Raw genomic sequence first — 27,915 nt, 5'->3', positions numbered from 1 at the left:
ACGACTGTATTGGCGGTTATACTTTGCCACTTTTGCCGCTTCCTTTCTAAGCTTCTATCGTTCGTGCAGTGTGTTGCCGTTGACAACATCTCACGGTCGGTATTTTTACCCCATGAAGCCCGTCAGTTGAGTTAGCTATTGGATTTCAAGAGCGTGTCAGTTGCAATGGCTATTTGCGCCCAAAGCCCGTCAGTTCAAGCCGTGCCGTAATGGTCATGATTTTCAAGCAGGTCATGCGATGCACCATACCAGGTGATGTTCACGGAGTGAGACTTCTGTGACATGGTTGGCATATTTCAAGCGCCAGACAAATGCGGTGTTTTTTTTCCGCGGCTGGCTTATCTCCTGGCGTGGCATTGGCGTGACCTGTGCCGTCTGAACATTGTCCTCAGGCCGGGACCAAGGCGCCCCAGGCTGCTGGCCGGATTCACACAGACTTCGAGAAGGGTTTCATCATGGCCGAGGTGATGAAGTACAAGGACTTCCACGAGCTAGGGTCGGAAGCTGCCGTCAAGGTAAGTGGTTGTCGATCGCAAATTGTGGGGAAGTGTTCGGATTTCTACTCCGTTTATCCTGCGACGCTGGCGGGAGGTCACGAGGAGAGGCCCAGTACGGCTACAATCTGGACAATGCAATGTGGCGCTCATTAGCCCGGGCGCTACGAGAACAGCTGCGCCACAGACGTGTGGCGGAACTTGCTGAAACTTCTAATTCTGACGCTTGAGTAAAGGTGGCGCAGGCATAATCAGGCTACAGCAACCCGTCCTGAGGTGAGCGTACATCGGGACAGGGAAAAGGAACGTAGTTCGCTATTGCATTGTATTATATTGCACGGCTGGGACATGTCAGACAATATATATATATATATATATATATATATATATATATATATATATATATATATATATCCTGTTTGCACGGAGATCGCGCAAATGTGCATGGCTTCCTAGCTCTCTGATGTTAGCGGGAAGGTTTTGTAGGTACGCCTGTTGAGTGGTGGGGGCCACCACAAAGGCCTGTAACTAGGTATAGTGCAGGGATATTTTCACTACTGCTGCAGAAAAATTGATACGACTGCTTTATTTTACTGAGTAGCAATGGGCAGTTATGGGTCACGCGACACAAAATGTCACTCGTTTAAACGATTGCTTTATTGTACTGAATAGCAATGGGTAGTTATGGGTCATGCGACAGAAAATGTCACTCGGTTAACGGCGTGAGATCAAACAGTGAAGTCGCGGGTGTAGTCAAACCGGAATATTGCGAGGTATTTGCGAACGCATGTAATGTGTTTGAAAATTGCATTTCGTATGACTCGCAACTTCATGGGTGAGCTCAACGTCCTGGTTTGCGCAATACCAAGACCCGAGCTCATGACGTTGCACGTCGGTTTAAAAAGTGTTCTGACTGACATTGGACCCAGGATTGTTGTATGTTATTTTTTGGGGGAGAGGGGTTTTATGTATATTCCTAAAACGTCACGTCACTCAGCAAGCACTTAAGCGTGTAAGATTTATTGTTGCCTGAAAACTAGATGAGATCACCTACTCATGATGTTCAGCCCGTCAGAAACCTTCATATTTGTTTATTGTGATGATGTTACCGATTGGTAAAACATCTGTTTGGTTGAGCTTTGTCCTGCCTGACCTCTTATGACGTAGGTGATGAATGGCCACTGATACTACAAACGCGTAACGTACGTTCGACGCCAAGCCTGTCGATGTTGTTTGCAGACCTGCCATTCACCAGTCTGTGGCCACATCATTGATCGTTAGTCGGCCAGCTGTGCGGTGGGAGATGGGCAACGGGCATGCGGCAGCAGCGAATAATACAGAGCAAACATATGCAACGATACAACAACCAAACAACAACAAAAAAACACGCAAACAGTGTGCTCGGAAGATCTGTTTTGCTCTGGGGGCATTTTGCGTATCAAACTTCCCATCAAAAGGCTTGTGATGATGCGTGCTTTATATCTTAGACGGGCATAGCGAGCGCAGAACGCTTTCTATGAACCCCACTTCGTGAGAATCGTAAAGACTAAAACGGAAAATGGTCCCCAACTAATTTTCCGAGCGCGCTCTGGGTCTAAGTTGCGGCTTTTCGCGTCTCGCCGGACAAGTGACGTCATTCGTCACTGTCTTCAGTGAGCTTTGTCCTCGGTGCACCGTGGGCAAGTGGCGCTGTTCGTCACTGTCTGCGGTGAGCTTTGTCCCCAGTGCACTGGAACAGCGCACTCAGCCTGCCGCCTTCTTAGTGCGAGCCTTGGAAAAGAGCGAAAGCCTTCAAAAGCTTTATAGCCTCATGAGGCGACGGCTACGAGCTCACGCTACGAAGTGCTCGTCATTTCGTATTTGCTCCTCGCAAGTCCTTCAACAGACAACCCGCCGACAGAACTCAGGGAAAATGGCGTCATGCTGGGATATGTTGAGATCCAGGGTGTCGGAGTCCTCTGGGTCACGCAAAGGGTGCGTGTTCTGTGGGTGGTTCAGCTTCAGTGTTCAGGTTTAGCCACTCGTGTGTTCTGATAAATCCAAAAACTGCCGGCCATGTCGGCTGGCTGTGACGTCACCCGACCGGTACCAGAACACGCGTCAGCGTTGGCATGGGAGCTGATTACCAAAGCGCTTTGTTTCATAGAACGTGGTGAGAGGTCCTTTTGCCGCACCGCAACAGATTCCTGGACCTGTCTTTTGACTCGGAGATCTTTGATCTTTTATGTTTGACTCATAGACCTTTGATGTTTGGTGTATCTTTGATCTATACTGTTTCGTTTTACAGGAACACGTCTAACAACTTGATAGGAAGGAAAGCAAATCACCTTGTGCTCAATACGTGGTCACGATGTAATCGCAACGTGTTGGCTGGCGTGGCTGCCAAGCGAGCCGCGCTGGCTCCACGTACACATTCTTTGCCAATCCATGCCGGAGACCTATACCCGGTAATTACGACCTAGCTGCACAACAAATGAGAGCGGTGTTCGGATGGGGCGGGTAGCAGCAGGCTCAGAGCGATAAAACATAAAAAACATAAAAGTCTGGGCCTGTGATCATTTCGCTCCCGCCAAGCTGGCCAGAAGGAGGTGTCGCTGTATAATGCGGATCGGGCGTACGTGCGCGACCCATGGCTGCCAGTCGCGTGGTGCCGTTAGGTCTCTGTCATCTAGGGAAATAGGTGTCACTCGTTGCCACGAACACAGCTCGAAACGCGGTGTTTTGACGAGACAATCAATGTTGGCCTGTTGACGTCGTTTATCCGGCATCTCATGGTATATTGGATGAAGAAAGAATTGTGTATTATTATCAGTATAACGACTTCAGACTCATAGTGTCGAAAAACCACTACCTCAATACCCTTCTTGCCCATGCCAAGAAAACAACGCGTTTGGGGCATGCATTGTTCGCCGCCGCCAACGCTCCAAGAAGACCAAGAAAGAAGTGACTCTCCTCTCTACATGTGACACCTAAGAACTGACGTGGATCTTTTTGGAGGTGGAGGAGGTGAGGGGCCCCCTCTGCCTGTCCTCCCGGCCGCCGCCGCCGCCGGCCCTGACAGTCGTCGATACCGTTATCCCTTCGTCTTTGGTGTGTGAGACTACCGTTTGAGTTTTCGGCCGCACCGTGCTGAATTAAAACAGATAGCCACAGCAGACGCCGCTTCGATTTGTAAAGGAAGTCCTCTAAAATCGAATAGGCCATAGCAGTTCTCTTAATGCACCATAATGCAGTTATTCGACAAGGGCTGTCGTGGTGAGTGGCTCCACGACGGTGAATCAGATCCTCAACAAGCCGCCTGCCAGACGCATGCCCGTTTTCAGTGCACCATTCACCGTTCGCCATGTTGTTCGCACATATGCAGAGTTTATCGAAGACCGCCTTTTTCATTTCGGTCGAAATGCTCCGCGTCTTGCTTTTTTGCTATGCTTGACAACGGCTCTCACGGGGTACAGGCTACAGGTCAGCTGTTCATTAAACGGTTCATTTTTAGTTGACATAGGATTTTGAGCCATCTGCAAGCGATGGTAAGCACTTAGCAGTTATGTGCGCAAAATGACCATCACAGTCAGCGCTCCCTAGAACACCAATCATCATCATTATCGTCATAATCTTACTCATCATCGTCATCATCGTTATCATTGTCGACGACGACGACGACGACGACGACGACGACGACGACGACGACGACAACGGCGATGACGACGACGTCGTCGTCATGAGACGCAATAATATAGGATCAATTGAACGATCAACTTGGTGAATCTTGAACTAAATAGTTGACTGAACGGTTCGACTGGCGAATCCACAATCGCTGAAAGAGCTCTTGCCAATCCATTAGTCAAACGCTTTTTTATTCATTACAACTGCAATGGTGGTAAATGAACACAATAACACGACCACTTACAATAGCGTGATGAGCCAGAGGGAAAAGGGTATCTATCCAACGCTCTCTCCTCCTTTGCGATTCGTCGCTTCAGCGCGCCACGGGCAGCGAGTACCGTAATTCAAAGTTACTACCCTACCCACTAGATGTCAGGGCCGTCGGCCACCAGTCGCCGCCGCGCGCAGTCGGCGGTGGCGCACAGCAGCTCACCGTCGGCGTCGATGAAGCCGCGCCCAACTAGCGACGTGCCGCACGTGGCGCACGTGAAGCAGGCGTTGTGCCAGCTGCGCTCCTGGAAGACGCTGTATCGGGTGCCCGGCTCGCGTGCGATAGGGCCGCGGCACTTGTCACAGCGCTTGGCGAAGAGCCGAGTGTAGCAGTCTGCGCAGTAGGGCCGCTGCTGGCGGCTGCGGAACTTGTGGCCGGCCAGCGGTACGTCGCAGCTGGCGCAGACAAAACACTCGCGGTGCCACGTGTCGCCCTGGTACGTGACGCCCAGACTGGTGATGGTGCCGTCGCAGCGGCGGCAGCGCGCCGCGAACGTCTCCTCGTAGCAGCGCGGGCAGTAGAGCCGCTGCTCCTTGGGCAGGAAGGTGCGCGCGCCCAGCGGCACGTGACAGACGCAGCACACGAAGCAGGCCTGGTGCCACTGGAGCGCCTTGTAGGCCACCTGCGGCTGGCCGGGGGCGATGGGCCGGCCACAGCGGTCGCAGCCGGGCGCCCCCTGGCTGCCCAGGCAGCCGGCGCACTGGGCCTGGCCGGCGCGCACCGCGAACGGCCGGCCCTCGAGCGGCGCCGCGCACGTGGCGCACGCAAAGCAGGCGGCGTGCCAGTGGCGGCCGGCGTGCGAGAGCTGGCGGCAGCCGAGCGCGATGGGCCGCTGGCAGGCGTGGCAGACGGGCGCGCCCGCCTCGCTGTAGCAGGGCAGACAGAGCGGGGTCTGGTGCCGGAGCGCGAACTGGCGGCCGGACAGCGGCGCCTCGCACCGCTCGCACACCAGGTGCTCGCTGTGCCAGCTGAGGCCGAGCGCGCGCACGTACTGGCCGGCGAACACGAGCTCATCGCAGGCGGCGCAGCGCGGCCGCAGGCGGTCGGCGTGGTGGCGCGGGCAGAGCAGCCGGCCGGCCAGCTCGCAGAAGACGAGGTCGGCCAGTGGCTGGTCGCAGTCGCCGCAGACGAAGCAGGCCGGGTGCCAGGCGGCGCCGGGCAGGCGCGCGGCCGTGACGGCCAGCTGGCCGGCCGGCAGCGGCTGGCGGCACTGGTGGCAGGCGGCGGCGGTCGGCAGCCGCATCACCCGCGCCGGCCTCCAGCGCCAGCCGGCGTCGCGACGCCGACCACTCGGTGAACGCGGCCCGCTCCGGGCCCGAGACGTGCCGGCAGCAGGCCAGCGACAGGTCCTGCGCCGGCAGCTGGCGCAGCAGGCGGCGTGTGCGCTCCCGCTGGCCGGGCGAGCGCAGCAGCGGCCTCCGACCCTCCGGCAGCTGCTGCATGTACTCGGCTGCAGCGCCCTCGGGCAGGCCGGCCGGCAGCCAGGCGTAGCCGGCGCGCAGGGCGTGTTCGGACGGCTCGGGGCCGTCCGGCGAGCAGGTGTCCTCCGGCCCGCCGCCACCGGGCTCCCAGCGACGGCGCGCCGCCTCGGCAGCGCGCAGCTCGGCCCGCACGGCGCGCCACTGATCGGCGGCCGAGTCGCCGGCGCGGCAGGCGGCGCAGCGGCGACGATGGCGCAGCTGGTGCGTCGAGCTGGCCGCCGTCTCCGTCACCGTGTCGTGCGGCGGCTCGGTGGCCGGCGGCGGGAACTCGGCGCACTCCTCGAACGGACAAGGGCTGCGCGGCGACGCCAACTCTTGCGTGGCGCGTCGCTCCGGGCTGCAGGCGAGCGGCGCGCGGCCCGGGCTCGGGCTGGACACTCGCTTCGGCAGGCGAACGGCATCGTCGACCGGCGACGGCTTGTGACGCACGCTGTCGGCTCGCCGCACCAGCTGGACCGGCGACCGGGCTACCTCAGCGGACCGCCACCGGATCCGCTTCTCCGTCTTCGGTTTTGCCGTTGTCGATGTCCCTCCGTCAAAGCCGTCCGTGTTGGGGATCTTGGTCACATCTTTCGCAGCAGCGTCTGCAGGTCTGCTCTTGAGTACTGATCTCTTGCCAACCATCTTCTTCGTTACGAGCAAGAAAGCCTTGATTTGAACGGACAGTCCTCACCACCGCCACCACTGCCAGTCCTATGCCTGGTTGGAGGCGGTTTGTGACTTCGGCCGCCCCGATTGGCGCGAGCACTGGACGCGGCTCCTCCCGTGCGGCCGACAGTCGCCGCCGCCTCAATTGCGGCCGACTGGTGCGTAGGCAGCTGGTGGTGCACGCACCGCTGGTGCGTGCCGTCGCCGACTGTGGCACCGCGGAGGCAGCGGCTCTCTCAGCTGGGCCTGGTGCGGTCCGAAGGCGGGTCAGACACGCGGCTCCCAGCTGCCGGGCGGGCGGTGCGCGCGCTCCGAGCCGGCCGCGCCGAGTGAAGCCTCCGCCGCCGCCGCCGCGGCCGACGGGCCGCTGGCGCCGCGGCCGACGCCGGGTCGCCCGCCCTTGGCTCTCCACCGTGGGCCACGTCGCTGGCCGTGTCCGGTCACCAGCCGTCTGCCAGCCACCTGACGTCGGTGCGGCCTGCGAACCGCTGTCGCGCGGCCATTACCTCTCTCCATTGTTCTGATTGCACGCTCTTGAAGGTGAGGTGATTTGTCACTTAAAAACATGTTGTTGTCTTAAAAACATGTGTGTTTTACTCAACCCACACAGAGATCAAATTGACCTGGAGTCGGTGTCGCTAGCGACCTCGGCGGGGCGGGCGGCGCCGTGACCCCGGTCTGACACGCGCTCGCCGTCTGGCCACTGATCAGGACCGATGGCTGACGCGCCGGGCTCGGGCCGGGGGTGTTTGTATTGGCGGAGAGGCCGGGAGCCGGCCGGCCGCTGCTGACGCACCATCTCCGGTCTGGCCACCTGAATCACGGCCTCTGACTGACCCGACCCCGCGCCGGCTCCGGCCGCCCCACTGCCCGGCGGAAGGGCGCGCCCGGCCGCGGGAGCACTGAGGACGGTCTGGTCAGGAGAGCACTGAGGACGGCCGGGTCAGGAGAGCACCGAGGACAGTCTGGTCAGGGGAGCACTGAGGACGGCCAGGTCAGGGGAGCACTGAGGACGGCCAAGTCAGGGGAGCACTGAGGATTGTCTGGTCAGGGGAGCACTGAGGACAGTCTGGTCAGGGGAGCACTGAGGACGGCCAGGTCAGGGGAGCACTGAGGACGGCCGGGTCAGGAGAGCACTGAGGACGGCCAGGTCAGGGAAGCACTGGGCACGGCCAGGTCAGCGGAGCACTGAGGACGGCCGGGTCAGGAGAGCACCGAGCACGGGCAGATCAGGGGAGCACTGAGGACGGCCAGGTCAGGGAGCACTGAGGATTGTCTGGTCAGGGGAGCACCGAGCACGGACAGGTCAGGGGAACATCGAGGGTGGCGAGGTCAGGGCAACACCAAAGTCGGGCAGGTCAGGGCAACATCAAGGTCGGGCAGGTCAGGGCAACACCAAGGACGGGCAGTTCATGGTAACACAGAAGGCGGCCAGGTCAGTGGAATACCAAGGACGCCGTCTGGTCTGTCAGTTTTACCTTATCAGGTCAGAGTAACACCAAAGACGAGCAGGTCAGGGGAACACCAAGAGCGGCCAGGTCAGATGAACGCCATCTTCGTCATTTTTCATCTTCGACATGTCTTCCCGGTGAATGTCGTTTCCAATGTCAACAAAAGCCGTGGCATTAAAACATGTTTTAGATGCGATCTTGTAAATGAGGCTCGAGATTATCGAAAAAAATGGCGATGGTTTTGTACACGCAGAGGTAATCGCAGTCATCAATGATGAGCGTAGACGAACACTTCGTTAATATGCCAGGCAAAACTTGAAAAGGACGCTAACACCAGACAAGTTTGTCGGTCTGATTGTGGTTTGCAACAGATAATATTAGATATGACGTGGTGTGACGTAAGTTACGCCATGTTACGTGACCTCACGGGTTACAGGCTGAAGTCTACAATCTGGTTGGCCGGCTTGTCCGGTCATGACGTCACGCAGTGACAAAATTGCCAGTCAGCTGTCTGTACACTTGCGGCTAAGGCGCTATTCAAGAATGCAGTTGTTGTGTATGCATGGAAAACTGATGCAAGTATCTGTATTGCACCGCAACAGGGTTTGAGCTACTCAAATGGGAGAAATGGTTGCGCAGTGCAAGAGGTGCATTTGTGTCTATTTTTACGCACGTCAAAGTGGCTAGGCCTAGAGTACGGCGTTCCCTGATGACGGTAGTGTGGGCTTGGACGTCCTGGTGTTCATTGTCATGCTGCAGTAGCCCTGCGTCCGCTATCTATTTTGGGAGGAGGCCTAGCATTTGACCTCCTTTTATTTTTGGTCTGACGTGGGCGCTCGGTTGAACAAAACCGAGATGATTCTCCTGCTTGGAATTCGTTTTGACAGCGGCTTTATTTGCGACGACAGGTGTGCCGCGCAGTGGATGTCCGCTTGCATGCGCTGTTCGTGAGCAGCTGGCCGGCGGCCGGGCGGGGGTCTCCTCCGGGCGTGGAGGCGCCGCCGCCACGCCCTCTGCCCCGCCAGCCCATCGGTCAGATGGTGGTGGTGCGCCACTTCGGGCTCAAAATAGCCCGTCTGTCAATGATTCGGCGTGGCTGTGGTATGCCGACGATATTCCAACACGATGAGTCGGTCGCACGTCTTATCTGCTGGTTAAATCCAGCACACGCTGGATAGACTCAGTGCTATCACGAACATTTCGTTGCAGTAGGCCGGTTCCGAATACGCATGAAAGGCAGCTAACATTGTCGCACATTTATGGTGTTTTGCATAGATCACAATAAGACAACATGAACGCCCGAAACGCAAAACCTCATTCGGGCCTGCGAACGGCAGGACTCTGTGATAGCAGACAGCTGGTGGCAACCGACCGGTCCCCATCGTACACCAATCAGGACCGCCGGCAAAACGCCCCGTATCTGGTGACGTATGGCCAGTGAGCATGGGGATGTGATGGTGCGTGTTTGTGTCGGCTCAGTTTGTCTCATGCTGACAGTGACTTTAAAGATTCCATGCGTAGAGAGACGGTGGAGGGTGGAGGGGGGGGGGGGAGAGATATAAACGTGTTACACGTGCATGCGACTCGTGGTTAAGAAATGGCGAGAGTTAAACAAATTCAAACGAGTTAAAACAGAACATCGCGTAGATTTGATTATGTAGCTTAGCATACGTAGGTGCGGGTTGCAAGGCTGACACTGTTGCTGGTAGACACTGGTTTTATATAATATCCGTCCAAAACAACATTAAGTTGATAGGCATTTGGACACGACCCCTGGTAGAGGACACAAAATCGCGGCCATTTTTTTCACGTGACGGATCGCGTGTGTTTGGAAAACGGCGTGCGACATTGCCAGGTAGTTCTGGTGTTGGCCAATTTTTATGTTTACAGAACGCCACGACACAAGTTATGTTGCCACGTCTTCTAGGCTTCATTATGCACGCGTAATCTATAATCGCTTCTGTCAGTTTTTGGTTGGCCTGTGTCCGCAAGCCCTACCTGACTCCACCTGCTGTGTCTGTGTGTGTGTGCGGTAGGCTTGTTCCCCATGCCCATCGGTCGGGTTCAGGGGACGTTGTTCTACGTCAACGCTCCACGTGGCCGCCGCCGGTGGCCAGGCTGTGAGTCGCCTTGGCTGGCTTGGTCTGGCGACCTGCAGCCATGCCGCCGTCACAGCCGCCGCGCTGAGGTGGACACCGTCACACCCGCCGGGTGAAGCAGGTCCCTGCTGCTATGGTGACGTGTGCTCTGAGGGCTCGTAACGTCAGCGCGTGCTGTCCCCTCTCGCAGGCGGCCGGAGGCTACCGTCAGCAGGGCAAGACGTACGTCGTCGAGGACGGCGACATCATCTACTTCAAGTTCAACGCTGGCGCTGGGCTGAGTGGCAAGAAAAAGTGAACGCGCGCGCGCGCACGAGATTGCCCTAGGATTGGAATTGTTGTCCATGAAGTGTGCGCGGCTGGTGTTTTGAGGCGGGCCGCGCGGCTGGGGAGGCGCACCCCGCGGTGTGACATGCGCCGTCAGTGATGCGGGGAGTGCGCCGGTGACAGGCTATTAGCATGTTTCGGGCGGTGGCGGCTGGCATCGGGCCAGGCCCGGGTTGTGGGCCGCACGCCGCCTGCAGCAGCTGCAGCCCCGGCTGGCCGGCACGCGCAGCCCGGCTCCCAGTTGGCGGGCGGCGCTCGTTAGAGTCCCGCTTGTCAGTCGTCGCCGCCCGTCCGGAAAGGACGATCGCCCGACCGACGGCGAGGCGACGCTGACGGCGCGCGCGCGCTAAACGGGCCGCGCCGGCTGCGAACCGCAACGCGCAGATGATGCATTGCATGGGATGCAGGGGTGGTTGGGGTTTCGAAAGGGCGTGCGATCTGGCCACACATTACTAACCTGGTAAACGACGTGCTGAGTCCCATTGGTGACTAAGGTTATTTGCCCAGTATCTGCGCTTGACCTAGTCGGCGTGGCCTGCGTAATTTCATAAATCCTATTAAACTAATCGTTACACTGTTTTCTAAACGAGCATGTGGCCTAATTACGCTGTGTTTTTTGCGTTGTGTGGCTTAACTTTCAAAACTGCGAAATATATTTCTTGCGGGGTTGTAGCTCTTGTCTGTGATGCGGTAGTCATTTTTCCTTACACCACCTATCTTCCTATCTCCTTCCTATCTCCCTTGCTATGCTTCCTAGTCTCCTTTTGGGTATCCAGGCGTGTATCTGATTTTATGTGAGTGGATTGGTTCTGGTTCCGAACCAAAGCGAATGGAGCTTTATGGGAATCTCATTCAAAGGGACTGTCGAAGATCGGAGTCAGATTACAGCATGAAGAGAAACGCCGAATCCGATTCCCAATCATATTTTTGTCATAGAAAACAAAGCGGCAGGAAGTTTTCTTCGGACGGATTGCATTTAAGACAACTGCTATAGCTGCCCCAAAAGAAGTCAAAGTGCAGGGCGTTGTGATACTGCTTGAAGTATGTTTATGTTTGCACACGTAACATGGCATGTGGAACTGCTTGTGCGTAGGCGTATGCGTGCATGCACCATACTCTCGTGCAGGCATATGCATGTACTTCAACCGGAAGCAGAGTGATGCATTCTAACTTCCTTTGGGAGTGGTTGGAGGTTGCAAAAACGCGTCCCGCTCCGCAAAACTCCCTGAGCTGCTTTCCATCCATTTCCATTCAGCACTCCGCAAACGCTTTAGCACGCGATTATTGCCCAGCGGCATCACAGCTAAACTAGAAAACGCCTTTTTCTGGTACACATCTGTGCACATGTTCTTCGCGCAATAAAATAATTGCGTAGTCCATACCCAGTCGCCAGGGTGGAGACAGCAGATCGGGAGCCGCGCATGTGCAAACATGACAACTCCGCGCCTGGCAGCGGTGTTGTAACTGCGGTACTGCCTGGGCCGACGCGGTGTCCGTGCGAGGAGCTCGTCGGGGCCTCCCTTAACATGTCAATTGTGAGAGGAGGGGGCTCAGCCCATTCCCTCCAGTGACGTCTTCGGGCCCTCCTGTCAGGAAGCAATCACGCCACTGGTACGAGGGACGAAACATCTCATGGCGTTAAACCTTCAAAGCGAGTCGCTTTGTGTTTCGCCTCAGTGGGCCGAGTTCAGTGACAGGCGAGAGAGATGAAGCATTGGCCGTCTCAGTCAAATCTGATCAGAGAGGGCTCGGCAGCCCTCTGAGACCCTTAGCTCCACGTTGCCAACAACCATTGGAGCGTTCGCCCTCGGCGATATTTGTGCTGCTGGTCTCCCCCCCCCCCCCACGCCCCCGGAGAGGGGGGAGTAGCTGCGATCCAGGCATCAGCAATGCTTTCGTGAGACTTGCAGCGACTACGAATGGAATTTTGGTACTCCAGAGCAAAAGGCGGCGTCGCCACGGCGGGTGCCCCACGCGTCGTGGTAACATGGTGACGGTGCAGCGTCCACAGAGGTCACGGTGCAGCATCCACAGAGGTCACGGCGCAGCGTCCACAGAGGTCACGGTGCAGCGTCCACAGAGGTCACGGTGCAGCGTCCACAGAGGTCACGGCGCAGCGTCCACAGAGGTCACGGTGTGCAGCGTCCATAGAGGTCACGGTGCAGCGTCCACAGAGGTCACGGCGCAGCGTCCACAGAGGTCACGGCGCAGCGTCCACAGAGGTCACGGCGCAGCGTCCACACAGGTCACGGCGCAGCGCCCATACAGGTGACAGCGCAGCGTCCACAGAAGTCACGGCGCAGCGTTCCACAGAGGTCACGGCGCAGCGTCCACAGAGGTCACGGCGCAGCGTCCACAGAGGTCACGGCGCAGCGCCCATACAGGTGACAGCGCAGCGTCCACAGAAGTCACGGCGCAGCGTCCGTACAGGTGACGGCGCAGCGTCCACACAGATCACGGCGCGGTGTCCGCAAAGGTGACAGTGCAGCGTCCACAGAGGTCACGGCGCGGCGTCCGTAAAGGTGACAGCGCAGCGTCCGTACAGGTGACGGCCCAGCGTCCACAGAAGTCACGGCGCAGCGTCCGTACAGGTGACGGCACAGCGTCCACAGAGGTCACGGCGCGGTGGTCCGCAAAGGTGACAGCGCAGCGTCCACAGAGGTCACGGCGCGGCGTCCGCGAAGGTGACAGCGCAGCGTCCGTACAGGTGACGGCCCAGCGTCCACAGAAGTCACGGCGCAGCGTCCGTACAGGTGACGGCCCAGTGTCCGCGGAGGTCACGGCGCGGCGTCCGCAGAGGTGGCGGCGCAGCTTCCACAGAAGTACCGGCCAGATGTCCGCAGAGGGTAGCAGCCAAATGTCTGCAGATGTGACGGCCCAGCGTCCACAGGTGTGACGGCACAGCGTCCACAGATGTGACGGCCCAGCGTCCGCAGAGGTGGCGGCCAAACGTCTGCAGCAGGAACGGACGACTCATCCGCGCTTAATCCTTGTGATCCTCTGCTGATGACCGTATTTTCTGTCGCCAGTAGCTTATGTTCACCGGTTGGTCCCTGTCCTTGTTTGTGCTAGAACCATACGCTTATGCAGTTTGACTCTGTGGCCATGGTAGGAAGCGAGGACAACATCAACCCCAGTTTATCTTCCCGACAGCTTCGACGCGGCTTTATATCACATTTGGGCCCAGCCCCGGATCAATAAACACGAGAGGCAATCCAAAGTGACATCTTCCACGCCGGCGGTTTGTGAGTATAGCCACTTAAAACATTGGTAACTAAACAACCTCTGATAGATCTGTTAATGTGAGAGTGGGGAATGTGAATCCTACTTTTTCCTTGGATGCGCGATGTGATGTGATGAGCAACTCCACCAAATGTGGGTAATCGGGAGGACATTACACAACAACCCTACACTGGCCGCGGCACTGGTATGCGGGGGCCATGTCCTGGCACTCACCTGGCACCGACACGCTTCAGCCCAGGCGTCGCCGCATCACTGACGGTTCTGATACACTACCGCTTCTGCAGGCGCTTCCGGTGTGTGCGAGAGAGGCAGGAGACACTCCAATTGCTGAACCCCTTCGTTTCATGACCTATGTCTAGCGTGCGCCCCTTCCCCAGGTGTGAGACCCGGCGACGCCGCGTACCGCCGCCATCGCTGCACCCAGACATTCCATCAATGGTCGCTCGCGCTATTCCCGCCAACCACCGCTTCCATTCCGAATGCAAACGAAAACTCTGACGATGTTCAGTGGCAGGAGACTGCAGATCGCTTATGCAGTAAAACAAACAATATCCAAACAGCACGGCGCCCGGGAGGAACGTACTCTCGAGCATACAAGTTGCTTGCCAATGAAGACAAATTAAATGCAGGATGAAATGAAAATAGCGCACCGTATGCTGTTCGCCCTGGCACTGGTGTCACGCCACCGCTGCCGATTCGATACCAGCTGCCGGCGCGGTGGAGCCTAATATCAGCTTAACAGGTGTCGAGCAAGAACATGGGCGGCGGCAGGTATTTTGATTTGTGAGGGACAGGGTTAGCCAAGTAAAGTAAGTTAAGTTTTAAAAAAGCTTTCCCGCCGACCCACACATCGAACGCTCCGTCAACACGCATGACGTCACGCATTTCAGCCGACAAACGTGCTGACGACAGATCGAACGCGACCTAGGTCAGCCCATACTCTGAAGCTCCGCGGTTTGAATATATTGAATGTGATGAGCCTTCGGAAGGCTCATCTACGTCCCGGCCTGGCGATGCCCATCCTTCTTTCCAGTAGTTTATCTTAACGCTTAGAATCCTCGTCGTGTTTTTACTAGAACCGTAATCGGTAGATGATCTTGCCGAATGTTCTGCATACCTTTATTTCACGCATGGGCCTCTCTCTGAATCGACTTTGAAAAAGTGTCATTTCAGAGCGACGGCCTCCACCTCGACGGCTTATGAGTAAGGCGAACAACTATTAAAAATCGGCACCAGCAACAGCCGTAAAAATAAAGCAAACAAATCTAAATTGTAAATGAGCGATGGCAGGCTTGTTTTAGTGAAAAAGACGGGAATGCGAAGCCTAATATCCTTGGGCATGCGTCATGATAAAAGCCATGAAAGGAAGATATTCAGGTAATAACCTATACAATAACCTGGCACTCGGTAGGACACTGCTATTCGGCTTCTGCTACGATTGAACCCATGCCCGATCAAGTTTGACTTACCCAGTTTACATGAGTCGGCGAACCATAACCGTAAATTTACTATTCGAATCGTTCGCTAAAGTAACGACAATTCGACACGTTTACATGAGCAAATCGAAAGATTTATCGTAAATTTACGATTAGCGCTTAGCGCGTTACCTTGGAAATTTGCGATCTTTTAGCGTTGTTTTTTGCGTTTCTGGCGCAAGTGCGACGAAAATGGCGTACAGGACCATAACTGAAAGCGAGCATTTCGCGCCCAGACTGCAGGTGGTGGCGGGTTATTGAACGAAGATGGATGGAATGGTGGAATTGTACTTGGCTCAAGCCGTACTTATGGTATGGTTGTGTGCCAAACATCTGTTGCAGTGTCAAAAGGGTGCTTATGCCATTAAGGGGGTGAGCGGGGGTGGCAGAGGGTTTCACACCATAACTCAGTTAAGGAGAAGAAGACGCCATATCGTTAACTGCGTTCTGGATCTGCACCGAGTTCAGAGACAGCTGCTGCATGGAGGAAGAAGATGGAGACTGCTCAGAGTCCGCAAGCTGTGGTTCCATCAAGAAGTGATGCAGGTTGGTGTGGTTTTTTCTGAGTGCTGTCTATAGTTAAGTTGTTATTGTCTGAGTGATGGAATGTCTCCTTCTTTGTGACTTTGTGATCATGCAGTTTTGTGACCACAGTTGATCGAACAACCCGGGACCATCACCCTGCTTAAGTTTTGTACCCATCAACATCTGTGCAAGCTATTAAACTATTGCTTAACTATGCAATAACTGAATAGCTTGCACAGATGCTGTATATCGTGAGTGCATGTGCACGTCACATAACCATACTAACCTGCACGTTGCACACTTTTCTCCCATCGATCGCCGACAGAAGCCCCTTCTGAACAATGGCCAGCATCACCCGCTCTTCTTGTAGCGTCCAATGGCGCGTGATTTGCGACTTTGATAAAACACCTGTACGCACGCGGGTTAAGACAAAAAACTAATTCAAAGACACAAAACGCATGAAACGCCGTCTATCGCAGCCCCAAATCGCGCCTCTAGCTCCTCCCGCCAACCCGAAATCCGTGACAGAGCGCCGAAAGGCGCGATGGGGACATGCATAATTTACAAAACGCACTTTTGTCTAGGAATAGCTCAGGTTAAAGGTATAGCTTGATTATTGGATTTATCGGACATCAGTAAGCTTTTATATCTTTTTCGTATTATTTTGTAAATTATTATTGTCAGATTTAAGCAATTTTTCTCGAAACATGCATACAAACACCAGCGAAACGCATCGTTATTTGTGGGTGATCTAGGCGAATCGCAAATTTCCTCTCCCACCACCGTAAATTTACGATACGATTTGTGGCTGTCGCTGCGTCGCTGAAACCCGTTGACATGAGCAAAAACTGCGCATGTTTTCTAATCGTCGCAAAATCGTCCGTTTGGTTGACTCATGTAAACGGGGTAACTGACACGGGCGATGACACCGAACGTAAGCCTTTTTATCACCGGCGAGCCTGTCCTGGCGCCGACCTGGCACCGATTTTCTTCAGCTCAGGCGTCACTTCGGCGCTGTCGGAATTGGCGGATACTGCTGGCATGGCCGGTAGGGGTGTCCCCCGTGTGGGGGTGGGCTAGAGGCACTCCCCAACCACTGAACGCCTTCCTCCCCAAGCCGCCGCCCACCCTTCCTCAAACGTGAAATCCTGACGTGAAATTAGGCATCACTTTCTCCAAGCATGAAACCCTGAGGGCAAGGGCTCCAGCGATATGCCGTAGCATCAGGCGGCTGCGAGTTACCTATAAGGTAAGGCGCAAATGAAATTTGAGTAAAGCATCACCTGAGAACGTTAAGGGGAAATTTAGCACACGACTTGCATTGAGATTGAAAACGGCGCAGGCCGCCAACCGCAACAACAAAGCGACAACGTTGCCACCGCTGCTACCGAATCATCATCAGCTACTGGTATGACGCTGACCAAATCTGCTCAAAATGTAATCGAGTGCAAAGTCCCCCCTTTCGTCCGTCCAGACCTAGCCTTTCTAAATTGTAAGCTTTCCACACATTGCATTCTGGCAATCGTGGCATATGCAGATTGCTATCGATTCGAATATGAGATTAGTTTAAGTTAGCACATACCCGACTCCCTGCAACCTGGTCCAAAGACGGTGATTGGTATCACCTACCTGATGGCTTTGATACGCGAAAGTGATGTGCATACAACTGTATTGGAGACCGTGTCTGTCTGCATGGATGTAATTACCGTTGGTGAGGGTAAGGAAGCATGCGCCCCAGGGACTCAGCCAAATGAGCGGCCAGTGAGAGAGGACCGGTCCCCCTCCATAGGTTGTAATCTTTCTTTTTTCACCATAGATAACTCTCAAAATAAGGGGAAAACGGCGTGAAGCGCACTTATCGAGCTCCGACCCGTCACTTCGGAGATCCTGCCTGCGGCCTTATGCCCCCCCCCCCCCCCCCCCCCCCCCCCGATTAAGCCAAAGTGAACTATTTTCACGATCAATGTCTATTGTAGAATTAACGGTGTTGTGTTTCTCATCAAACACGATCATTTTAAGCTCAGTTTGTCCGCCAATAAACCCACATTTGAGACCCGTCCCTATCAGTATTGTCAACTCCAATTTCAGCTACGTGGCAGCAATGCTTTTCAGAGCTGGTGTCAAAGATAGCAGCATTGCAGCAATTCAAAGTGAGCTGCATGACCGACAGTCACTCACCAGTTGATGGGCAGTCATGGCTGTCCACCTTGTATCGGCGTTTGGCAATGCTGCTGTGTTGTGACGATACTGATAGATATAAACAAATGCCACGCCTCAGTTTCACCCATTAGCCATCTACAGCAGAGCGACATTTCTTGATATTCAGCACCATCTTAAAATATCTTGTTAATTCTACAATGGCTGACCGGCAGCCGTACCGTCTCACTTACGCCAGGCAACTGCCTTGACCCGGCATTTGATTTCAAGTTCGCCTCGACTTCTCTGGGCATCTCTCTCTACCCTCACTTTACGGCGCACTGTGAAACAAACAAGACAGGACCAGGTTTTGGAATTTGGTAGACTAAAAGTGAGGGAAAGTGGCGCAGGAGTTCCAATAAATTTTGCGCTTACATTAAGGCGGTGTATATCGCTTCACTATGAATTTCTCGTATTGAGGCGCTTCGGGCCTTACGCGGCGGCAGCCACCCCAAGACTAGACGTGTGCCCTGTGGTTCGAAAGCAAACACGAGACGTGGACAGGGATTTTGTGGAAACCGTGTTAATAATGGCGTCTACAGCAGGGAGAAACACCTTGACTGTCGTTCGTGATTTCATGAAGCGTGTTTCCAATACGAAGCGATTTGATCGGCTGATGGGACAGGTAAACGTTATTGTATGTTCTAAAAATAATGTGATACATAACTATGATCCTGGTGGTTGAGTGGCATAGTTCCGGAATATGAAAATTAGCACTGAAATTGCTAATAACTTGTTATACAGCTCTTTGAAAACCTTCAAATGATTATCTGGTGTGTTGATATGAACCATGATCATCTAATACAGATAGGATTATCATCAGGTCAAGACTTTTTCTCATGGGTTCAATTTTGCATGTACTGTACAATGTTGTAGGAGGGAGAAAATATGCTCAAGTTATTTAGATGGCCACACAATGATGTTTCATTCATGGTATTTGATACCAGTTACATGGGAATGATGTCCAGAACTGGCATTGTTCAGCTGTTTCAAGCAGCAATTGCTGCTAGCATCTCAGAAATGAAGGATGGGGATAGTGTGGATATGCACATCAAGTTATATCTTTCCAAGTTCAGCTACTCGGTCATCACCACGTACCAAAATATTTGTATCAGCCCCATTTTTTTAAGCAATTGTCAAACACTTTTGATAACGTGCTGATCCATGGCTAGTAAGTTCTATGTGCAGGTATTATTCAGTAGTTTATCCCCAACCCTGCAACCAGAGTTGCTGCAGATGAGGTGTTCAGTCCTACGCTCTACAAGTGGAGCTCTGCAGCAAGCAAACGAGCCATGCCCCAACCATGTTGAGTTGTTGCCCCATTTGACCAATGCTAGCCTGCCTGGCGACCCAGTCCTACCTGCCCAAATGAAGCCATTGTCCCATCCACCTAGTCCAGCCCCACTCATGTGGAGCTGTGGGCTGCCTGACCAGCTCCACCCTGTCCCTGTCCAGGTTGTTGTCGTGGCCGCCGAGCCCGGCCAGCTGAAGGCCCAGTTCACGGTGGCCGAGGAGCACCTGAACGCGGGCGGCACGCTGCACGGCGGCTACACGGCCTACTTGGTGGACGTGCTGTCCAACAGCTGCGCTCATGACCGTGCCGCCCAACCTGGCCGGCGTGTCGGTCGACCTGAGCGTCGCGTAAGTGGCCCGCGGCGTCGCCTCCACTCCATTGCGCCTGGTGCGCTGGCGCCGACTGCGATGCCCGTCGCTTTCCGTTCTTTTCATCTTCCCCGGGTTTTTGTTATCGTTTTCGCATCTTGTCTGCATAGTTTCCCCGTCGCCTGGACAGACCAAGCGGAACGGATGGACGCTTTGTGGCACTGTGAACAGCGGGGCACCAGGACAGGTGTTCACCGACCCTCGCGGTCGGCCGATGTCGTATCACCGACCATGCCATCCTCCATTTGCCCGTCTGGCCGTCGCACCGCTGTGCAGCATCTGGCGTGTGTGGACTGTGGCATTCGCGCCGCCGGCCCGCAGGTACATGAAGGCCGCCAAGGCAGGAGACGTCGTCACCGTGGACGCGCTCACGCTCAAGGTGGGACGTCAGTTAGGCTTCAGCAGCGTCGACCTCAGGAACGACGCCGGCCAGCTGCTCGCGCAGGGCAAGCACACCAAGTTCCTGATTTTAGTGGCCTCTGGCGGCCGCTGGCTCCACTTGACCGGCAGGGGCACCGGGGCACCGTGTGGGTGCGGACCTGGGCCGGGCATTGTCGGCCGGCGGCTCCGGCGGAGAACGGCGCCGAGTCGTCAGAAGCCACCCCGACAGTCTTCCAGCGGAGAGACAGTAATGCGACTGCTGGCGTCCGACGAACTCTACGCCTCGGGGACCAGTGGATAGATGAAATGTCCAGGGTTTTCGGTGACAACGTTAATCGTCATTTGACCCTGCTGACCTAACAAGTGCAATGACGCTGGCATTACTGTGCATCGATCTGCTTCTTTGCATCGAGGCAGTCACAGCCCGGATGAAGTTTAGGGTGCGCATGTAAATGAGTGACCAATGTATAAATAGACTGAGTGTCGGTCTCGATCGGGCTCCGTAACATCCGTTTCACCACGCTCACATCGTGGGTTTGCCCCAGACAGTTCTCTATGAGGCACACATGACCAAACTCGATGTAGTAGCACGCAATCCAGCCTCCACAACAGGTATCAAAAAGTATTCGCATCCGACGACGATGATCACAGACAACACGATAGCACTGCGCATTTCGAACTTGCCGCATGCACTAGAGGTTCTTGAGCTCCCGCGCGAATGACGTCATGTCCATGAAGTCGCGGCGGGTCTTGCCCTTGCGCGTGCTCGAGAGCTTGCTGTTGACGGCGCCGGCCGCGGCGCGCGCCGTCTCGTTCAGATCACCGTCGGGCCGGCGGCGCAGACAATACAACACCTCGTTGACCTCCTCCGGGATCGGGTACGAGACGCAGGCGGCGAACGTGGCGCTCAGGTCGGCCCGCACGCGGCCGCTCAGCGCCGCGTCCCGGGCCACCAGGTTCAGCACGAACACGCCTGCCGCGAGACACTGCGTCAGTCACTGGACGGCGGGGGGCAGCAGCGTCCGCGAGCAGACAGCAGGCTGCGTAGTCCTGCCACAGTGGCACGGGACTCGGGGGTCGGACGGCGCCCAACAGCGGCGACCGCGCGACTCTGGCCTGGTAGCAGGAATATTGGCAGCCCACCAGGATTCGAAGGCCCAGACGAATTTGGAGCCGCGCGCTCCATTCTTTTGGATCATAAACCCACCTCCACAGATTCCACCACAGGGTCAGGGGAGGAGCAATACCTCAACATTCGTTTCGTTTGTGTGACGCTAGCGGCGTTCTAAGGAAACATCGCTTCATAAGCTCAATGTGCACGCCGCTTTTGATCAGTGGTGGAGCCCCTGGTCATCAGTGGTGCAGCCCCTGGTCATCAGTGGTGCAGCCCCTGGTCATCAGTGGTGCAGCCCCTGGTCATCAGTGGTGCAGCCCCAGGTATCAGTGATGGAGCCCCCGGTCATCAGTGGTGGAACCCTTGATCATCAGTGGTGGAGCCCTGATTATCAGTGATGGAGCCCCTGGTCATCAGTGGTGGAGCTCCTGGTCATCAGTGGTGCAGCCCCTGGTCATCAGTGGTGCAGCCCCTGGTCATCAGTGGTGCAGCCCCTGGTCATCAGTGGTGCAGCCCCTGGTCATCAGTGGTGCAGCCCCTGGTCATCAGTGGTGGAGCCCCTGGTCATCGGTGGTGGAGCCCCAGGTCATCAGTGGCGGAACCCTTGATCATCAGTGGTGGAAGTCCCTGATTATCAGTGGTGGAGCCCCTGGTCATCAGTGGTGCAGCCCCTGGTCATCAGTGGTGCAGCCCCTGGTCATCAGTGGTGGAGCCCCTGGTCATCAGTGGTGGAGCCGGTAGTCGCGATTCCAAAAACCAACGCGGGGCATTGCGACGGAAGCACTGTCTGCAGTTATACGGCGAGCTATAGCGGTACAGGTGTGGAAAGTAATCTTACGTCCCGAGGCGGTGGCGTTTATCAACTATAGATGAGTCCGCTGAACTCATAGTACACATTAAAAACCGAACATCCAGCAACGCGCGAACGAAGACCGACGGCAGAAGCATCTTCCTATCACAGACGTCAACAGTTCACTGCCTCACAGCGGGTCCGCAGCCGAACTTACCGGTCCTCACACAAGACAATCACGGACATCGCGGAGCAGGTCTGGCTCCACGAACGGAGCCGGCGGGCAGCTCATGCCCAAGCTGGGGTCCTTGCAGTCCACGTCAAACATGATGACCGAGTACTGCCGACCTGTCAAACAGCATGACGTCACAGCGGTTGTCATGGTTAGGTGTCGGTCAAAAATACATCGCCAACTTGGCGAATCACACAGCAATGCGCGATCGCTGTGGTATTTCTTGTTAGTACCAGACGTTCAAAGATTTACTCCCCAGAGATATGACTCTTCATGGATGGATGATGGGTGAATCAGATGGGTGGATCGGATCTTTCACACGGAACGGAGTCCTTAAACGCCAAAAATAACTTAGCATTTTTAAACTTTAAGCGCCAAAAAATTAACACAAAAGACTCAACGCCAAAAATAATCATGCCGTGAACTTGCAGTTGCTATGTTATAATTTTGAATCTCGCCCAGCTAAATGCATCGGATGCTTGCTTTCTTGGCGCATCAAAACAAAATGCTTGAGAGGGTTCTGGTGGCGTGCGCCACCAGATATATTAGCGGCGCTTGCGTCCGAATTTACGATCCAGGCGTCGTTAACCGTCCCGAAGGAGGCCAGGTCAAGTAACTGCACGTCCCATCCTGAGAATCCTACTTCCCTGGCAATAAACATGAGAACGTCTTGGGATTTCGTCTTTTGCAAACATTAAAACACAGAACTGTTTGTTAACGCAAGATAATAGAATGAGCAACGCATCAATGCTTCAGCAAGTCAACTTTCAAACACGCATCTCCATATGGAAGCCGGGCATTGCGATCTCGTGTTTCCGGTCGCGTCCTAAAATTTTGTATGCTTCCGTGGCCAATGGGGCCGACCAGAATCTCCTGGAGCAGTAGTCTTAGAAGAATAGCGCGTTATTTAGAGATTTTTAGACTTCACCTTTACAGCACAGAAGCTGTGGAGCATATAAGTCAAGGTATCTTGCGGTGGAACAAGGGCCTTGCGAGAGCCTAGGCAACACGCCCGGCAAGTGATATCTGCAGCGGCAGATGCATCGCCGCTTCGAAGATACACTGCACTGCTAACAAAAAACGAGCGTGCCCAAGAGCAGTTTTGCCGAGCTTTATCCTGACGTCTACCAAAACGCATCTGTTTTAAACGCAATGTGCTTACTAAAGCCACAGTAACAGAGCGACCCTCAGGTATCAGGTGGTCACTGTACACGACTGAGAGGTTGTTAACTTCAGTCGGCGTGAGATTGCACATGAGTGCGGGCAGCTGCTGGGTCGGTACGGCTGGACCCCGAATGGCATTTGCCAGCGGCCGGAAAGGCGAGAGGAGCTTCCCCACCACTGACGGTGTCAACCGGAGCGGTGGGAGCCGCCTAAACACGCGCCCGGTCGGCGGTCGGCCGGTCGCCCTCCTCTGCCTGCTGCTGGCGCCGAGTCTGCCGCGGCCGGCGGCAGCCGTCAACAGCACGGCGCCGCCGCCGCTCGCGGCGCGGTAGCACGCTACCACGACTGCGACTGCGGCGTGCCCATCTACCCAGGTCGGTCGCATCGTGAACGGCGTGCCCACGCGCCGCGAGGGAAGTTCCCCTGGATGGTGGCGCTGGTTCGCCGGCCGCTCCTTCCGCAACCCGCCCAAGTGCGGCGGCTCGCTGGTCACCGACCGTCACGTGGTCACAGCCGCCCACTGCCTCACCTACTTCTCGGGCCTGTCGCCGTCCAACACGTACGCGCTGGTCGGCGCCTACAACTGGACCGACCGGTACGACGTGCACAAGTCGCAGCTGGTGCGCGTGTTCGACGGCTTCCCCATGTCCACCTTCGATATGGACAAATTCGACGGCGACATAGCGCTGCTGGAGCTGGAGCAGCCGGTCGAGCTCAACGCCTTCACCTACCCCATCTGCCTGCCGCCACGCGAACTTCACGCGGAGCACGCCGGCAGACGGACCGTTGCTAGTGATCGGGTACGGCCGGCTGTGGGCGCTCACCAGCCGACCGAAACGGGCCCGCAGCCGCTAGGACCTGTTCAAGACGGTGCGCAAGATGCGCCTGGTGGACGGCCCCCACCTGCTCCGAGGACCGGCAGGTGAACGGGCACCTTCCACAAGTCGATTGCCGCTGTTCGGCGCGGCAACTTTGCGCGTACGGCAGGGACACCGACTCGTGCCAGGGCGACTCCGGGCGGGCCCTGATGTACTTCCGACCGCCCACGGTACCGCTACTACCTGACCGGCCCTGGTTAGCTACGGGCTGCCATGCACTGCAAACGCGCCCGGCCTGCCCGGTCTTCTACACCAATGTCAATACACCCGAGCATCCGCAACTACATCGCCTGCAACATCGTCGAAGGGAGTCACCTGCAGGCACTGACGCCGGGGTGCGCCCTTCTCCGAGCTGCTCCGCGGCGTCACGGCGCATGACCGCGGATGCGCGTGGCCTAGGCGGCCAGGCGCGGTCAGGTCGCAGCATCAGGTGCGCGCGAACCCTTCGCGCCTGACTCGGAGGAACAGCGACCGCGCACGGTCGCGGCTACCGACCGACTGAGACCATGATGAGACCGCGGCACGCCGCTGGGGGGGTCCGAGTCGAGGCGGGGGGGCGCGCGACTGACTGGCGGAGCCCGGCGCCCACGCGCAGGCTACAGCGGGCCGCTCGCCGGCGCATCGGCTGCCCTCGTCTGTGTCGACCTCGAGCCACGCCAAGCCGCACCACGGCTGGGACTGAACACCTGGGCATGCCGACACTGCAACACGTTTCAGAGCGCGGCACAGACGGCGACCGAACGCAGGCGGGCGCGGCAGCGAGGCACGGCCAGGCGGAGCTGCCGCTGCGGCCGCCGGCGCGGCCCCACAGTCCCACAGGCTGCAGGGTGTCCGGCGCCCTCCCGGCGGCGCTCAGCTCAAGTTGGGAGCGATGGTCACGTGATGTGGAGGCAACTTGACGTGGTGAATGTTGGGAGCGATGTCACGTGATGTGGAGGCAACTGACGAGATGAATGTCGGGTAAAGGGATGAATACTAGATCGTTGACATCAATAGGCGTTGCCAGATTACGAGATCCGGTGACATCAACAGCGAGCATTCGACGACGGCCTTTGTCCCATATGGGAGGGGACTACACCTTATCCTGTGACGCGTGTCCCTTGGAACACAACGCGCCATTTGACGCACTCCCAACGCACACGGTGAGACCCGTAGGTTACAGTTGAACTGTGCTAGGCGTAAGCAACACACACACGATAAGAATAAAAGGCCAACATCCATTGGTTTTTGTATCGTAGAAATTGCGAGCACTGAAAAAAACGTGAAAGTAGTATCTGGAAGGTCAGACCAGGCAAAGTTTGCCGAAAAACGAATGAATGCAATGAGCACCACCTTCGAAACAATCGTGTGCGTCCGGAAGTGTGGAGAGTATTCTGTGGCCGCCGCCCTGGCCGCATTCAGTCACTGAGTCCCAATTCAGAATTCCGGGTGTTTTCACGTTTGAAACCCAATCCATCCGACTGGGTACTACAAGGCCGGCGTGGACGTCATTGGAAAACCCCCATCCCGAAAGCGTGGAAGGATCACCAACTGGAATAAGAGCATGACCGTCCACTTATTAATCGTTCCCAGCAACAACATCCGCACATGTTACCAAAAAACAAACAAACAAAAAACACTCAAAGAAAAAACGATTATGATAATCTTGAGGGATTATGATAATCTTGCTAAATGATATCAAAAAGGAGAGAAAGGGGAGACTTCCGCATGACAAAATGTCAATCGCCCTTAAAGCTGAACTACCAGCGCTTGACCGCGTTGAGCCCAGCGCTGCAGCGGTTCACGCTGGGCGCTGCATTGTGCGGTGGTTCCGGGGCCCCGGAGAGCCGACCCCGTGTCCTGGGATACGCCAGCCCGTGCTGTACGGCCCTGTCAACCCATGCACCGACCGCGCTGCGCCGGGTGGTGCCGTCCCGGCTGATTCCTACAACGACCACGTTCAATACGCTTCGAGACAAATCGTACACCAATGCCGTTTTCTGATCGCGGACGGCCGCGCGCTCACCCTGCGTTTTGCAGTCCCGATGAAGTGGAGGCCGTCGGCCACGTGCACGGTTAGCCGCCGGTCCTCGGCGAAGTCGAACCAGTCGCGCGCTACGGCCACCATCTCCGGGTCGATGTCCACCACGTCGAGGGCGGCCTGCACGCGGCAGGTCGGCGGGTCGGATGGGAGCGGAAGGCACGGGGACAACAACCGGCGACTAACGGTACGGTCACAGACACAGAGACACACGCACGCACGCACGCACGCACACACACACACGCACACATACACACACATATATATATATATATATATATATATATATATATATATATATATATATATATATATTATATATAATCAGTCTTAATTTATTAAACCATACATCAGCTCAAGACGACCCAGTACATGCTGCCGACGAAGGCGAACCCCGAACGCGAGGACGCCCGGCGGCGGCCATTACCTGGCTGAACTTGTCATGTAGGAAGCGCGCCAGCCCGCCGCCACCCAGCCCCACCAGCAGCAGGCGGGCCGGCCGGTCAGCGGCACCGGCCAGGCCCAGGCCGGCCGCCATGTACCGATGGTGCAAGCACGAGAGGTGCTCCGCGTCCACCGCCAACGAGCGCTGGCCGCCCTTCGCCGCCACTGCCGCAGCGGTCGGCAGGGTCAGTGGACGGCATCATCAGCATCATCATCATCATCATCTAGGCGATCAATGACGTGCAGCAGCTCTCCACGGGTGGTAGGTGGCAGCCCAGGCGAAGGAGAGCGCATACATCGCGAAGACGTCAACGCGTGTCCCGTCACCACGCACGCGCGGGAAATGAGGCAGCAGGACACGGCGACAACAGAGCACCACACATCAGCTGTCAATGAGAAAACGGGACACAGCTTGCACCCAACCCCAAGCAGCCCGTTGGCCGTTGTTAGTCAAACATATAAGCCAGTCAAAACAGCACAGAGCAATGCCTGAACGGGCAGAGGAAGAGCGACACTGACGGCCGCTGGACTGCCGTGAACCGCAGCATGGCAACCTGGTTTGAGTTTGGCCTCCGACTGAACGATGTTGACGTTCGAGAGGAAGACGAGTCGGCGGAAGACGTCGCCATGCTCGAGGTGCACGTCCTCCACCACGTAGTCGCCGGAGACGGCGCTAGTGCCGCGGTGACGCAGCTCCCGCCGCCCCAGGTCACCGGCACAGGTCAGGAACGGCACCTGTAGGGTCACATAGCACCAGGCATGGTGTTGGTCAGGTCATGGAGGGTCAGGAATGGTGCCTGCACGGTCACACAGTGTCAGACACGGTGTTGGAGCGTCAGGTCAGGTCAGGTCAGGTCATGGAGGGTCATGGGGGTCGGGAACGGCATCTGTGCGGCAACACAGCGTGGGACGGTGTTGATAAGGTCACAGAAGGTCAGGAACGGCACCTGTCCGGTCAGAGAGTCGGGGACAGTACTGATCAGGTCATGGATGTTCATGAGTGTCGTCTGTCTATCGGGCCATAGGCGTGAGGACCGATTACGCACGATATCAGATACTGGCATGGAGACGAACTCAGGCTTTTGGCTTTGAAACCAAATCCGAAGCCAAGACGCAGACGAGCCCAAGTCGAGGACGAGCCGCTGGCTTTGAAGTTTTCTAATTAAAGCCAACGCTGAGGCTGGTGGCTTCATGTTTTAAAACGTTACGCCGGACCGAAGCGCACCCGCGTGTAGACAGCGTCTTCCACTGTCTGGCGGCTTCGAGCGTAGGATACGTGAGCCAAAGCCGAAACCTTTGGTTTAGAATCCCAAGACCAAAGCAGGAGCCGACTCTGGCGTGCAGCAGTGTTTCGCGA

General features: G+C 56.1%; 1 protein-coding gene and 1 pseudogene across 1 annotated transcript in view; both read left to right on the top strand.

The window, feature by feature from the left end:
- The window catches only part of LOC119105693 (obg-like ATPase 1), a gene marked incomplete in the record, with an annotated part of 123,113 nt that overhangs the window by 54,376 nt on the left and 40,822 nt on the right, over positions 1–27,915 (top strand).
- On the top strand, positions 18,289–20,242 carry LOC119105694 (acyl-coenzyme A thioesterase 13-like; annotated as a pseudogene).

The sequence above is a fragment of the Pollicipes pollicipes genome, unplaced genomic scaffold (assembly GCF_011947565.3).
Source record: "Pollicipes pollicipes isolate AB1234 unplaced genomic scaffold, Ppol_2.1 Scaffold_6138;HRSCAF=7277_pilon_pilon_pilon, whole genome shotgun sequence".
Classification (NCBI taxonomy): domain Eukaryota; kingdom Metazoa; phylum Arthropoda; class Thecostraca; order Pollicipedomorpha; family Pollicipedidae; genus Pollicipes; species Pollicipes pollicipes.
The sequence above is the reverse complement of the archived record's forward strand: the minus strand, read 5'-3'. Positions and strand labels throughout refer to the sequence as shown.